General features: G+C 42.6%; 1 protein-coding gene across 4 annotated transcripts in view; it reads right to left on the reverse strand.

Annotated features, from left to right (window-relative positions):
• Window positions 1-13,139, reverse strand: part of LOC132694076 (uncharacterized) — a 225,942-nt gene that overhangs the window by 28,219 nt on the left and 184,584 nt on the right. For all 4 annotated transcript variants that reach the window (XR_013556709.2, XR_009617153.3, XR_013556711.2 and 1 more), the window contains exon 3: window positions 1,639-1,765. The gene's annotated coding sequence lies outside the window, so the exon portion shown is untranslated. The remainder of the gene's footprint in view (window positions 1-1,638; window positions 1,766-13,139) is intronic.

The following is a 13,139-nucleotide window of genomic DNA, read 5'->3' on the forward strand; positions in this document are numbered from 1 at the left end:
CATGAACTGTAAGATCATGACCTGAGCTAAAATCAAGAGTCGACACTTAACCCACTGAGCCACCCAGGATCCTCTGAAACTTTCATTTTAAAAGCCATGAATTCCAAGCAGGGAAAGCAAAGCTTCAATCTGAAGCACAGGCCTTGCTCTTAACTCCCCTTCCTCTGACTCCACATTTGCCAAGAACATGGCTGACTATAATCTGGTTTTCCATATAGAGTTTCCTATAGGGAGCAAATATTTGATCAACTGACATAAACATCCCAGTCTGCCTGGACGCTTTGGTTCTCATTGTGAATGAACTGGCCTTTGGGTTTTTTTGTTTTGTTTTTTAACGTTTATTTATTTTTGAGAGAGAGCACACACACACGCGTAGGGGAGTAACAGAGAGAGGGACACACAGAATCCAAAGCTGGCTCCAGGCTCTGAGCTGTCAACACAGAGCCCAATGTGGGGCTCAAACTCACAAACCTGAGCCGAAGTCAGACATTTAACCAAGTGAGCCACCCAAGCGTCCCTGGCCTTTGGTTTATATGCCACTTGCTTGAGAGGTGGGTTTACATGAGGCTGACAACCAAAGAGCTGCTACGTTATGGTGCTCTAACAAAATCAAATTAATTAACCCGCACATACATTTGAGGGGATTCATTCACTCCCTTTCTGCCTACAGGCCTACTCCTGCCATTTGCAGAGCCCAGGACAGAAGTATAAATGGAGGACTCAAGCTTATGTCTTATTCCCCTTTTCTTCCCATCGATGGCTTTATTGTTCACATTAGGGGCCATGTGAGCATCCATGAGGACACCCCAGTCACCAAGTCCAAGGTCTGCCCCAGTCCCTGCCTGCCCAATCGCCACTCTTTGGTCATCTCAAGGGCCCAGGGGTGTGCGTAGAGTAATGGCTACCTTTGGGAGGACAGACCCAAGACAGAAGCCCAAGCAAGATCTGCTGCTTGCTACAGGCCATTTGATGAGGATGGTCTACGTGTGGGAGGTTGACTTCAGAGAGGACCTGTCTCCTTGACTTTAGGGTCTCCTCACTATGTGGGAAGGGTTTTGCAAAAGGAAGGACCTAGGGCGCGGGGGGAGGGGGGAACCTAGTTGCCCAGTTCTAAGGATGATACTGCCTACGTGGCCATCCTTTCCCCACTCTGAGGACATTCAGGAGTGAATGTATTACCGTGTTGGATGATCTATCTCAGCTCACTGAACCTGCAATACTTCCTACTAGAATGTAATTTGCCAAGTTATGGCCGAAGGGGAATCTGACTCAGGCCTGTGGACCATAAGCAAAGCCATATCTTGTTTGAAATTGCTCTCTAAAGACCTGGAAGAAACTTTGGGGTTTTCTATGAATATTTATAGAGGTTCCTCAGGCAATTGGACTGAATTCTGAACTATGTAGAAATGCAGTCAGGGGTCACAGTCTCATCTGTCTTAATTACAGGGTCAAGGACAGAGAAGACTTAACTGCTAATGGAAGCCCTTAATCTGACTGAACCTGAACCGTTTGGCCCAGAGAAATTAGCACACAGTGATAGCTAATGTTATTCAAATAGTTTTAAAATAATCTAATCTTCCAGAGCTCAGTGCCTGGCTGATGGGAAAGAGAAGGTGAAAGGAACAACATGGAACTTACTTGCTTATAAATATGCTTTGGGGCAGAATGGTTGCAGGAGCGATCTCATTTTGTTCCAAGAGATTTCACTGCTGTTTCAAAAACACTCCATTCGGTCTTGCTAATAAAACCAAGCCACAGAGCTGCGCTAAGAGAGGGGCAGAAAAGGATTTTAATCTACGTAGCCAGCTGGTCTGTCCTCTAGATTATACAGGGGGAGGAGGAAGAGAAGAGAAAAATGTAAAACACAATGTGACACACAGAGCAATGTGATGTGATTACCCGAGAGAAGATGCCTTAAAGGTAAATGGATGGGAAATCAATATTTATAAAGTTCGGGGGGGTGGGGGGTTGGCCCTTTCTGCTAATATCGAAATGGCTGAAGAGCTGTGGTCAGGAGGACTGGCCTGTTTGGCTGCTCACTCAATTTTATATTTGGTCAATCATCCATTCATTCAGCAAGTATCTAAGTAGCGGCCACATGCAAGGCACTGTTTAGCAAGAGATCATTTCTAAGGATCCTTATCTTGCACCTCCTTTCTTCTACTCTCCATCCTCAACCTCATCCTGAGGGAGGTAGCGTCACACAATAATCAGCCACTCAGGCCACGTAACCATTATTTTGCATCCTGGAGCCCTGGATTCCGCATCTGGAAAACAGGGATAGTAATAGTGCTTAGCTCGCATTGGTGGCTTGGCACACACTGAGCTCCCAGTAAGTGTTAAATACGAATAACGTTGTGAAAAGGATAATAATAAGTGGCTTCAGAGGCTGTTGAGGCTCACTGGGAACCACCTTTAGGAAGAAGTGGTGTTTGCCAGAAATGAATCGAGAGTAATGTTTGTAACATCCAATGTTTTGCATTTCTTGAGCCTGAAGAAACCACCAGCATTAGTTGGGCATGTGGTGTGCTAGGATATAAGCAAGGCTTTTGAATCTGTGATATTTGTTGGGGCCAGAAAATAAAACAGTTTTTCATTTACCCTCTTAAGTTGAGGGGCAGAGGCCCTGAAAAATAGAGCGATAAGAGGCAGATTGGCAGGAGAACAAGGTTTATTTCATATGACTATGGCAAGTCTGACAGGAATGAAGTGAAAAGTCCAAAGAGGCCGGAAGGCTTACGTACTATTTTAACGAAGAGTGATAAATGCGGAGACGGGATGCGACAAAAGAAAAAGAATCTGAGCTTCTGAGCTTGTGGGGAGTTAAATATATGTGGGAAACTAAGGGAAGATAAGGGTTGTTCATTTGAGGCAGGTTTAAAATGCAGATTCCTCTCAGTGCCATCTCTAGGCTGATAAGAGTCTTGAGTTGTCTCCGATGATTGTCATTCTGCCCTTCCTGGTATTAGAGCGAGGAGCAGGGGGGAGGCCAGGGCAAAGGGAAATTCACGCTGTGCTTTGAGGCAAGGCAGGGCGAAGGTAGAAAGCTGTGTTCTGCGTCTATGGTTTCTCAATTCCTTTAGTTCAAAATAACCCTTCTGCCAAAATACTGTATTTTTGGGTGGCATATTATTATCCACATCGTATTATTTAATAACTCTCACACGATACTCTATAAATTGGGTACTCTTGTGATGTCCATTTTATATTTGGGTAAACTGAGGCTTGGAGAAGTACAGCACTTGCCACGTTTACAGAGACGGTAAGTGGTCGAACTGGGAATCAGTTCTGGAAATCCAGGTTTCATGAGTCTCGAATCAGCCCCCTCAGCCATCAACCTCCCTGGAACTCTGCGGACACAGCAGTGGCAGAGATCCTGAAACAGTCAGGATGACAAATAAATTGCAATTCTAACCATTAGATGAGGGAGAAAACTGTTCAGGAGCTGGGCACTGGGCTCTGGTTATTGTTAAAAGGAATTCATCATAGTGTCAGATGACAGACTTCTATTATAGGAAGAAGGGAAGCAAGTGCTGAAATTCTGAAGGAAGCCTCCAAGTCACTCGTCACTGTGGTTCCATAGTGACCAGTCATTTCTTCCTCCTTGGTTTGCATTGGCACTTGGTAGAGTCCTTGGGCATTTAAGCGGCTCCTTTTTTGTGGAATGAGAACATTTTGGTAGATTGGTGCTCCTCTCTGTAAATGAGACAGAAACTGCTCTGCTGCTGGAGAAAAAACAATTAGGGCCATCAAGGCTCTTTAGGGTGGACTAATCGGCTTTTATTAGGTAATCATTGTGTGCAAAATGAGCACAGAGAAACTAGTTGTAGAATCTGGCCATACAAAACAGGTTGTTTTGTTTTATTTTGTTTGGTTTTAACTCAACAAATCTAAATTCACAAAGCCTAACTTCAACCCCTGAAACTCAAATCTCAAACAAGTGGCTCTTTTGCTTTAACTGCAAATTTATCCCAAGTGTTGATTACTTGGTCTGCCTTCCTACTCGAAGACCTCCAGAATTCGGAGACATGTCCTTTGGTTTCCCACTGGATGGCTGTAAATATGCTTCCTCTTGGGGGATAGGAATTCTGAAGTCATTCTCCATTGGTGAGCCATTTGTAGACTGATTCCTGGTCATACAGATTCAGTCCCCATGTACCCACACAGTCATATAGGCTAAAGTAGCATGATGCTAAAGCAAGTATGAGGGGAAATTCGGACGCCTAAATACAGACATGCCAACATACAGGCAACTGATGCATTATCTCCACACAAAAACGTCTCTCCTCAGGATCAAACGTAAGCTCCTTCACACAGAAGAAAGTCCGGGCCAGTAGTTACAAATACAGTCCCGGAGACAGAGCTTAGAGAAACCAGGTCCTGAAGGTGCTGCAGGAAATCCAAACACTCCATCCCGAAATATGTCACTTTGGTAAAGGGATCATTTTGAGTTGGAGGAAAATGAGAATCAACAGATGCAGAAAGAAGCGTTCTTGGAACGCCCATCATCTGACTAAAAGCAGACACTTCTGAGAAATGAGGACTGTCCTCTCCTGGGGAAGTTTTATGGCAATGAGGTAGATGGGAAGTTGGCACCAAGATGAACCAGCACGAACAAATCTTCCTCTGTTAATTTTCCCCATAGATTTACCTTCCCACCGTTGGCTGCCCTCGAAGCCTAAAACCCTTTCCTTTCTCTTATCACTTCTGTACAAATTTATTCTTCTTTGTTAAGATGCTATATAAGCCCCAAGTTCTAACCACCACTTTGAGTTACTTGTCACGGAGTTTCTTCTATGTACATGCATGCTGCACATATTAATTGGTTTTTTTTTTTTCTTGTTAATCTGCTTTTTGTCAGTCTAATTTGTAGGGCTCCAGCCAGAGAACATAGGAAGTAGGAAAGTAACAGAAAAATTTTCTTTTCCTCCCCTACAATGCCAACAGGAGCCCTGATCGAGCTGAGCTGAAAGCCAGAACTATGACTAGATTTTTCAGACATGTACGTCAGAACACTTTTGTTCTGCCTAAACCATCTTAGGTGGGTTTTTCCATCACTCACATTCTATTCTCTGGCTATCAGAATTTTCCCCAATATCGAAGCCTATTCAAATGCACCTCTCTGTGAAGCCTTCCTTATTCTCTGAAGCTTTCCTTATTCCCTTTGGTCAGAGTGGTATCTGTCTGCCTCTCTCCCTCCTTCTGTTCCCCTGTAGGACTCAATCGGTGCTTCTCTAAATGTCCTTACCAAGGACACCTTAAGTGCCTCAGGACTCTGGAGCTGGATTGCCTACGTTGTAATTTTGGTTCAAACACCTACTGGCTATGTTGTATAATAGAATGTAACTTCAAGCCAAGATCTCTGTCTTGAGCCCTTTTCCTATTGTGCCACACATCTTGCTGTCCCATCCCCTGTGATGGGCCCGTATTGTAGACCTATCTTAGAATTCCTGTGTTGCCCCTCTGCCCTCCCTCTCATCAGAAGAATGATATTCCCTTGGCCTACTTACTATGCTCAGACTCCAGGTCTTTGCCTGGTCCTGCAAATATGTTGGAATCCCAGACTTCCTAAATCTTCTCCATTCTAATGATGCCTGGTCAGGATTACGACATAAACCAACCATCTCAGTGACTGACCCCTTCTTCTGGATTCTGGAAATGTCTGGTGCTTAAAGACAGATAAAGGTTGATCTAGCAGTCTATCTTGACTATAAATAATTCATTCCACAGAATTAGAAAGTAAATTCAATTCCCTGACTACTATAAAATGTATTTTAAATCTGTACAGTCGGTCTTTGCTTTTTTGTCTGAAGGGTTAACTGTTGACAAAAGCCCTTCATTCAAATGAATATACTCTGAAGAGTTTGTGGAAAGAATATTAAATCCAGATGTTCTACTAAGATGTTGTCCTTGAGCTAATGGGAAAATAAAAACAATATAATTTAACAGAATCAAAATGCACGTAAACAGAGAACAGAAAGGATTAAAGGCTTTTTAGACAATAGCCTGAGTTATGGTCCCATTTCTTCCACTTAATAATATATGACCATGGGCAAATCACATAATTTCTCAGTGTTCCTTTCTGCATAATGGGATTAATAATAAGCTATTCTATCCCTATTATTCTGGGCTGGGATGATAATCTAACTGGCTGACATATAGTTGCTTTGCTACACACATAAAGTATTGTTGTTATTATTCCTATTTCCCAGTGACCCAGGGTGTAAAATCTAATTTCTTAGTGGGACTGTTACACAATATTTGGTAACTATTAAAGTACAACATCCTCAAGAAATTCAAGCTTAATTCTTTGTGGAATGGCCATATTTGTTTTGTGCACAAAGAAAGTCATGTCTTAACTTAAGAAGTCTATTCCTGCTACTTCCGTGTTTAGATTGACCACTCTAATTAGATTAGGTGACAATAATATGATATAATTACGTAATTATAGTTCTTACGACAGATGGATAAAAAATAGAGCAGAAAAGCAAGTGGGAGAATTGAATCCAGGTTTAGATGTTGGGTTAAAAGTTCTTAAGGTTTGTTGTTGTTTGTTGGGCTTGAGTTTACCCCGTCCTAATCAACTTTGGGTTTCTCTGCTTTAACATCATATAGCTTATTTTCAGACTCCTCATCATTGGTGTGAACTTAGATTCTTAGGTGTCATGGAATTTGTTTCCTTAGAAGTATCCCTTAGCAAGATTAATATCACTGAGGTCTGCCCCTAGATTGTCACTATGTTGACATTTGCACTGATGTTGCCAAAGCAATCTGTGTAAAACTGACAGTTCCTTAGCAGTAATCAAGAGAGTGACACCAAACTTTACTAATAATCATTGATTGTATTCTTATCCACCATTAACTTCTAATCTCGACTTCCTGAATACCTCCACGTAGGAAAAGCCTCACACAGGATGGCCACATAGTGTCTGGGATGCTGGACCACTGAGGCACTGAGCGCATACATGTCAGGGAAGTCAAGAACATCTGGACTTTGGTTTGGGCAACACAGGAACTCAGGATGAACCGGGACAAACGAGACATTAGAGGACCTTCTCCTGGTTCTGGGCTCCAACCCAGATTCTGGACAGATTCAGGCTCTATTAATGTCTAAAATGAAATTCTGCCCCAGACAGGTGGGATGGGAGCTTAGAGAAAAAAAAAAAATGAAGTTGATTTAAAGGAAATGAGAAAATGCCAATGGTATAATTCTGGCACATTTGAGTTTGTGGGTGGAGATGAATATCTGCTACTACGATAATGTGTGCTGTATTTATATTCTCCCTGTTTAGGGGACAGCTTATTTTATGGAAGATGCGTCATTGTGTGGCACTGCTTTTGTCCTAAAGCCAAGCTGAAGTTTATTATGCTCTGCTGAGACACTAATGTCTTGCAGAGTGTTTTTAAGGCAACTGATGACACCCCGGAAAGAGCAGGATCAGAATTTGGAAAACCTTTGGCACATTCTTTGGAGAATGGACAAATATAAGAAGAAAGGAGTCTAATAAGGGAAGAAGCAATTCACTAAAAGAAGAAAAATAAATGGGGGTAGAGAAAGTTGAGTGTGAATACGACATTACCCACTTAGTCACTGGATCAGAGGACAAACACAAATCAATAATTCCAGTCATCTCCTGGAATAATTCTTTTTTTTTTTCTAAATAACACTCCTCCTCTCATTTTAAATCCACCCAGATCAGAATTTTCCTTTTGCTCCCAGAGCCCACCCCATCCTAGCGAACCCACTTCATTTATTTCTATATTTGGAAAATATGTTTTGAATACTTCCAGAGGTGCCAGTCATCACACACATAAAGAAAATACCACAGTCTTCACCATAACCACAAAAAACAATCCCAGTAAAGTTTATTTCTTTCTCTTCTAGGCACAAAGCTAGATGCAAACAGGCTAAGAGAAGATTAAATAAGTAAGTTGCCTTGATTATACAGCTAGTAAAGTTGCAGGGTGGGATTTAACTTTAGGGTAGGCTAAATTCAAATGTAGATGACAGGCTCAAAAACAGACCATTCGCTGACCATTCCCTGTATTTAAATATTTAAATCCCATGCCTATCTGAATTTCAGAAAGGACTTCACTACCAGGAAAAGGCCTGGCAACCTTCCCTGCAGTTAAGTAGAGTCAGGTGATGGTGTAAGCCAGTAGAATGTGGGTGGAAGTGATGTACGTCACTTCCGGGCCTGACCCCTAAAAACCTCTCTCACAATCCCCCAACAGGCTCTATTTTTCCTTGTCTGTCAGCCAAATGCTAATAAACTAGTAGAAGATTTGGAGGACCGAGGGGATGAGGAGATCACAGGATGGAAGAACCTGAGACCTTAAATGACTGTGGGGAGTATATCAGCCCTGACTAACTCCCACTGGACCAGACATGAGTGCGAAAAAACCTACCCTTATTATTTTAAGCCACTGTGAGAGTTGAGGCTTGTTTCAGGAGTTAGACTACCATGAATAATGCATGCGTCCTTACATAAAGTGCATAGTCCAGTAGCGAAGAGGGAAATATAAAAATATCACACCCCACAATAAATAATTACATCCCTCAGATATATAATGGTGTTTGCGAACTCTCTTTGGTAACAGATTCATAGAATTGGAGCCCTAAAAGGAAGTGTGACAGATCTTCCCACATGTGATACTGGAAAAAGGAGTAAAACACACAAATGTTCCAGGGGCCAGGCTTCACACGTGCAAGCGTGAGAATATTTGAAAAGCAGTCAAATGTGAGACAATAGGGCGTCACGGGAAATGGGTCTCAACTAGAAAATGGCACGACCATACCAAAAAGCAATCATATTGACTCCCAAAGACCTTACTGGCTAAATAATAAATGTCTACTGGTTAATTTGCCTATGGAAGCCACAGTTATCATGTGGGAGATTTCACTTAGGTGTCTGTAGATGGCCTATGCTAGCTCTGATTGCCAAGAAGTTCTTGGGTATATACTATTTTCTTATCCATTGTCCCCAATATCCATATTGTCTTATCCGTTGTCCCCAACATCCATGATATTAGGAATATCATCTGAAAGAAAAACTTCCAGTCCAAGATGCCACGGTTTCTTGATCTTCATGCTTTATTCCTTTGAGACCTAAAAGTTCTGATTTCCGAGAGTCCAAATTATTAATATATAATACATAACTCTTGACAAGATCAGCTACATAATTTGTGAGGCCCTTTGCAAAATGAAAATGTGTGGCCCCCCATCCAAAACGCAGGAAAAAAATGCGATTAAAAAACACTAAAATATTAAACCTTTTCTTTTGTGGTTTCTCTCTTGAAATGTCATGGTGTTTTATTTAATGTGTGTGAGAAGTCAGTGAGATGACTCATTTTCAGAAATACCAAATAAAACCTGTGCTGTCTAGTTAACAATAGGTTTACAACCTGTTGGAAATACGTACGAACACCCCAGCCCCCAACAGTGGAGTCCCAAACACTTAGACACTTCACTTCCTCGTTCTTTTTCCCCCTTCTCCATTTCATGGGCTTATTTTTTGCGGGCTTTGCAAACGAGCATGCACCAAAGAACTGGAGTCTCTGTGTCACCTCAAGTAATGTACCTTTGTTCCAATCAGACTACTTTGTGCCTCACGTAGGCATAGGCGACTTCCGGGTAAGGCTGTAACCTCTGTCGTACTCAGCCAATGAGGAACCACGGGAGGGGCTTGCACGCTAAGAGATAAATTGCCTGCTGTAACTGCCCTGAGTGTGCCTGTCCATCAGACACCCGTTCTTGCAAGGTCGTTGATGAAAGCCTCGGCTTCACTGTGCTCCGAGAGTCTATGGAGAGTCTATGACCCTTCTTCGATTGGGTCAGTGGGCTTATTTCTCACAGTGTATATTTAATGTTGTTAATTTAATTTAAACTAATCTGATTTAATTTTGTCATTTAATGGCGTGCTCCCTTGGGTACTGGATGCGCCTGGGGAAATGCTGATCTCTGCGGGAACCTGGGGCCCCATTCCATGACTCACTATGTAGCGCTGCGTCTGATGTGCTGGGCCCTGGCTGGGGACAGGCAGGTCCTCCAAAGGCACTGCAGCCTCCACACCAGGATGCACTTGGTTCCTGGATCAGGTGTGGTGAGAGGCTTGCCATGGTGGAGTCACCCACTGAATGCATCTGTGGAGCTGCCCGTCCAGGGCGGGGTGGCTGCTGCCTTGCCCATCCAGTAGATGCTGCAGGGCACAGGCACCCAGCGGCAGCCTTTTGGCATCCATGCCTCGGCCAGAGTCACCGTCTGCCTACCCCAACCACCTACCTTACTTGTCACCCAGAGCACTACAGGTGGGGAGTGTGCAGCCAAGAACCCAGAGAGGCGGCCGGTGTGGAGGTGGTGGGAAGAGGGACCACTTTTGAGCCGAGCCTCCAAGTGCCCCGCCCATGCTCCACTGTTCCATCAGACTTCATCCACAAAACACAGATTCAAAGATACAGCCACTACTGACTACAGAACAGTAACACCAAGCAAGTGTGGAGCCCTTCTGAGTGGGGGCCCTGTGCCACTGCCCTGCTGGAAGACCCATAAAACCAACTTTGATCATGGACCGTCTACCGCCTGCTGAGCACAGGGATGCAGCTATCACCAAAAGAGAGCAAATTTCTACCCTGATGGAGTTTACATTCTAATCAAGTCCTTATGGAAATGCAGATGAGCATGGGAGGAGTCACGCTTCAATGAACAGTTTAATTACAGGGAAGGTCAGCAAATGGTCAACATTTGAGACTTCCTCAAAGATGTGAACTTTGCACGGCCCTGGGTTTGGACCCTGCTCTTCCACTCTTCCTAGTGTGTGACGGTGGGCCATTTACTCAACATTCGCTAAAGCTATTTCCTCATCTGTAAAATGGGAATGATAATAATACCTATTTCTATAGGCAGAGAGCCTAGAGGGGCACATGCTCATGTTCATTCTTACTGTTTTGTAGTAGTGGTGTTGATGGTAGCTTTAGGTTAAGGGAGCAGAAATAAAGCACATGAAATTGGAGACAGCAGGAAAAAGGAGAGTAGTCAGATGGAGGAGGCGTTTATCTCATTGCAGCTAACTGACCCAATGTTGGGTTATTTTTCCTTATTTAAAGCTAGCTGAATTAAATTGTCTTCTTTTTTTCTTCACAGGATCGACTGAATGATTTGGCACTGTGTGAAAAAAATGTAACGGTACAGCTTCCTTTTATTTTTTGTTAAAGGAAACTTGGGTTTCTAAGTGAAGTGAAGCAGTTTCTGATTTCTAGAGGCAAGGAGATGATCGTGTGTAATGGGCCTCTCACTATACCATGAGTCATGAAATTTGGCATTTATGGTTATTTCCACCACTGACCTGTTAAGTGCATTCTCTTCAATCTCTGGAGAATCGTAGTGGTACCACTTGTCACATTTCCTTCTGAAGTATTTTGAGGATCAGGTCAAATTCTTAAAATACTAGCAATTTAATGAAAGGTATTTGCTTAAAGAGGAGGCAAATCAATGCAGACACTCTGTTTCCTAATTTTAAAAAGAATCCAGGAATTGTCCGAAATACAGTTGGATTTCTACACATCTTGATTGTGACCTTCCAGAAAAACATTCATAAGTCTGGAATTTCCCAGGATTCTTTGCCTGGAATTAGTGTTAAATTACCAGAAAATCGATATGACACATAGTATCCATTTATGTAGATAGTAATTCAATACACCCGCCCCCCCCCCCCCCCCCCATTGTACTGCTCCAATTCAGGAGAAAAGGGTGTATCCTAACCAGAGATGGAAAGGATTCATTTCACAAGTTGTTCTATATAATCATCCCTAGTTGGAAACATACATTTATTCATGATAAAACAAAATTTCTATAGTTTTTATACTCATCCTGAAAAACAGATCCTGTATTTTTTTCAGCTTTAAAAATTTTTATCTTAGATTTATTTTCATTACTCATCATGCAATTCCCTCAAGCCCCGCCTAGTACACCATTAATATGAACTGCACCCGATCTAACTCATCTCCATTTTTTCTCTCCATCTTCCTTTCTCCTACTCCGTGTGTGTGTGTGTGTGTGTGTGTGTGTGTGTGATTTCAGCAATCTTCCTTTAACATTTCCACAGTCAGAAGCCCTTTCTATGCCTGGCTGAAAGCCCAAGATATCTAGACCATCTTATAAAATAAATCTTTTCTATCTCTGGTTAGTGCACTCTCTGAAAATCCACGTGCAAGGAAGAGATCACAGGGTTAAAAACTCAAAGAGCTGGGGGAGGGGGAGAAAAAGAGAAGGGAGCCTGGGAAGAGTGGATAGAAAACATTTGGTTCTTCATCTGGACTGAGTTACTTAATCACTGTACCTTCAACCAGAGCCTCAAGACATCCCAAGAGAATTCCTGGAGTCTCTCAGGAAACAGATTACTCCATCTGAGTGAAATATCCCTTGGAAAATAAATTACAGAGAGAGGGAGAAAGAGAGAGAGAGAAGGAAAAAGAATGCTTCAGGCTCCCATATGTCTATTTCAAATGATTTATCCTCTCTCTGGAATACTTGAGCCTCTTTATGCCTTGGGTTTATTTTGTTTAAAATAAAATCCAAGTGACTATATGGAATTCAGTGACCTAGATTCTGCCCAATTTTGTATTCCTTTAGAAATTAAATAGGTAGTAATTATCAGGCACCATAATGGAATTTTCCTACTTCTTCAAGGGAAGATGAAGAAGTGACTCAGTATCTCCTCATTTAAATTACCTCCAGTTTTAAACAAAGCTTTGTTTAAAATCCCTTAATATTTGTCATAAAGGTCCGGAGCGCCCAGAAGTAAGCTGGCACATTTCGTTGTGTCTGTTTAGGACCAGTTACAATATTTATGGCCTGCCTTCCACATGTGACAGAAATAACTGTAAGTTTCTGTGTATGTGTGTGCATGTATACAGAGGAGCACTTAGATGCCCCTACTGTCACTAATAGTTCTGTCCATACTTGAAGGCCTTTATGAAGTTTCTCATTGCTAAGTACTCCTCAAGAGAGGAAAACGGGAGGCAGGGAGATGGGTGGGAAGAGAGGCTAACATGTCTTTGGAGGCCTGTTGTGTGTGGGACACTGCCCTTGGCATAAAGCGCAGAGGCTGATCCTGTGCTTGTCTGATCCTGCTTCTGCCCTT

Source organism: Panthera onca, chromosome B4, assembly GCF_046562875.1.
Source record: "Panthera onca isolate mPanOnc1 chromosome B4, mPanOnc1 haplotype 2, whole genome shotgun sequence".
Lineage (NCBI taxonomy): Eukaryota > Metazoa > Chordata > Mammalia > Carnivora > Felidae > Panthera > Panthera onca.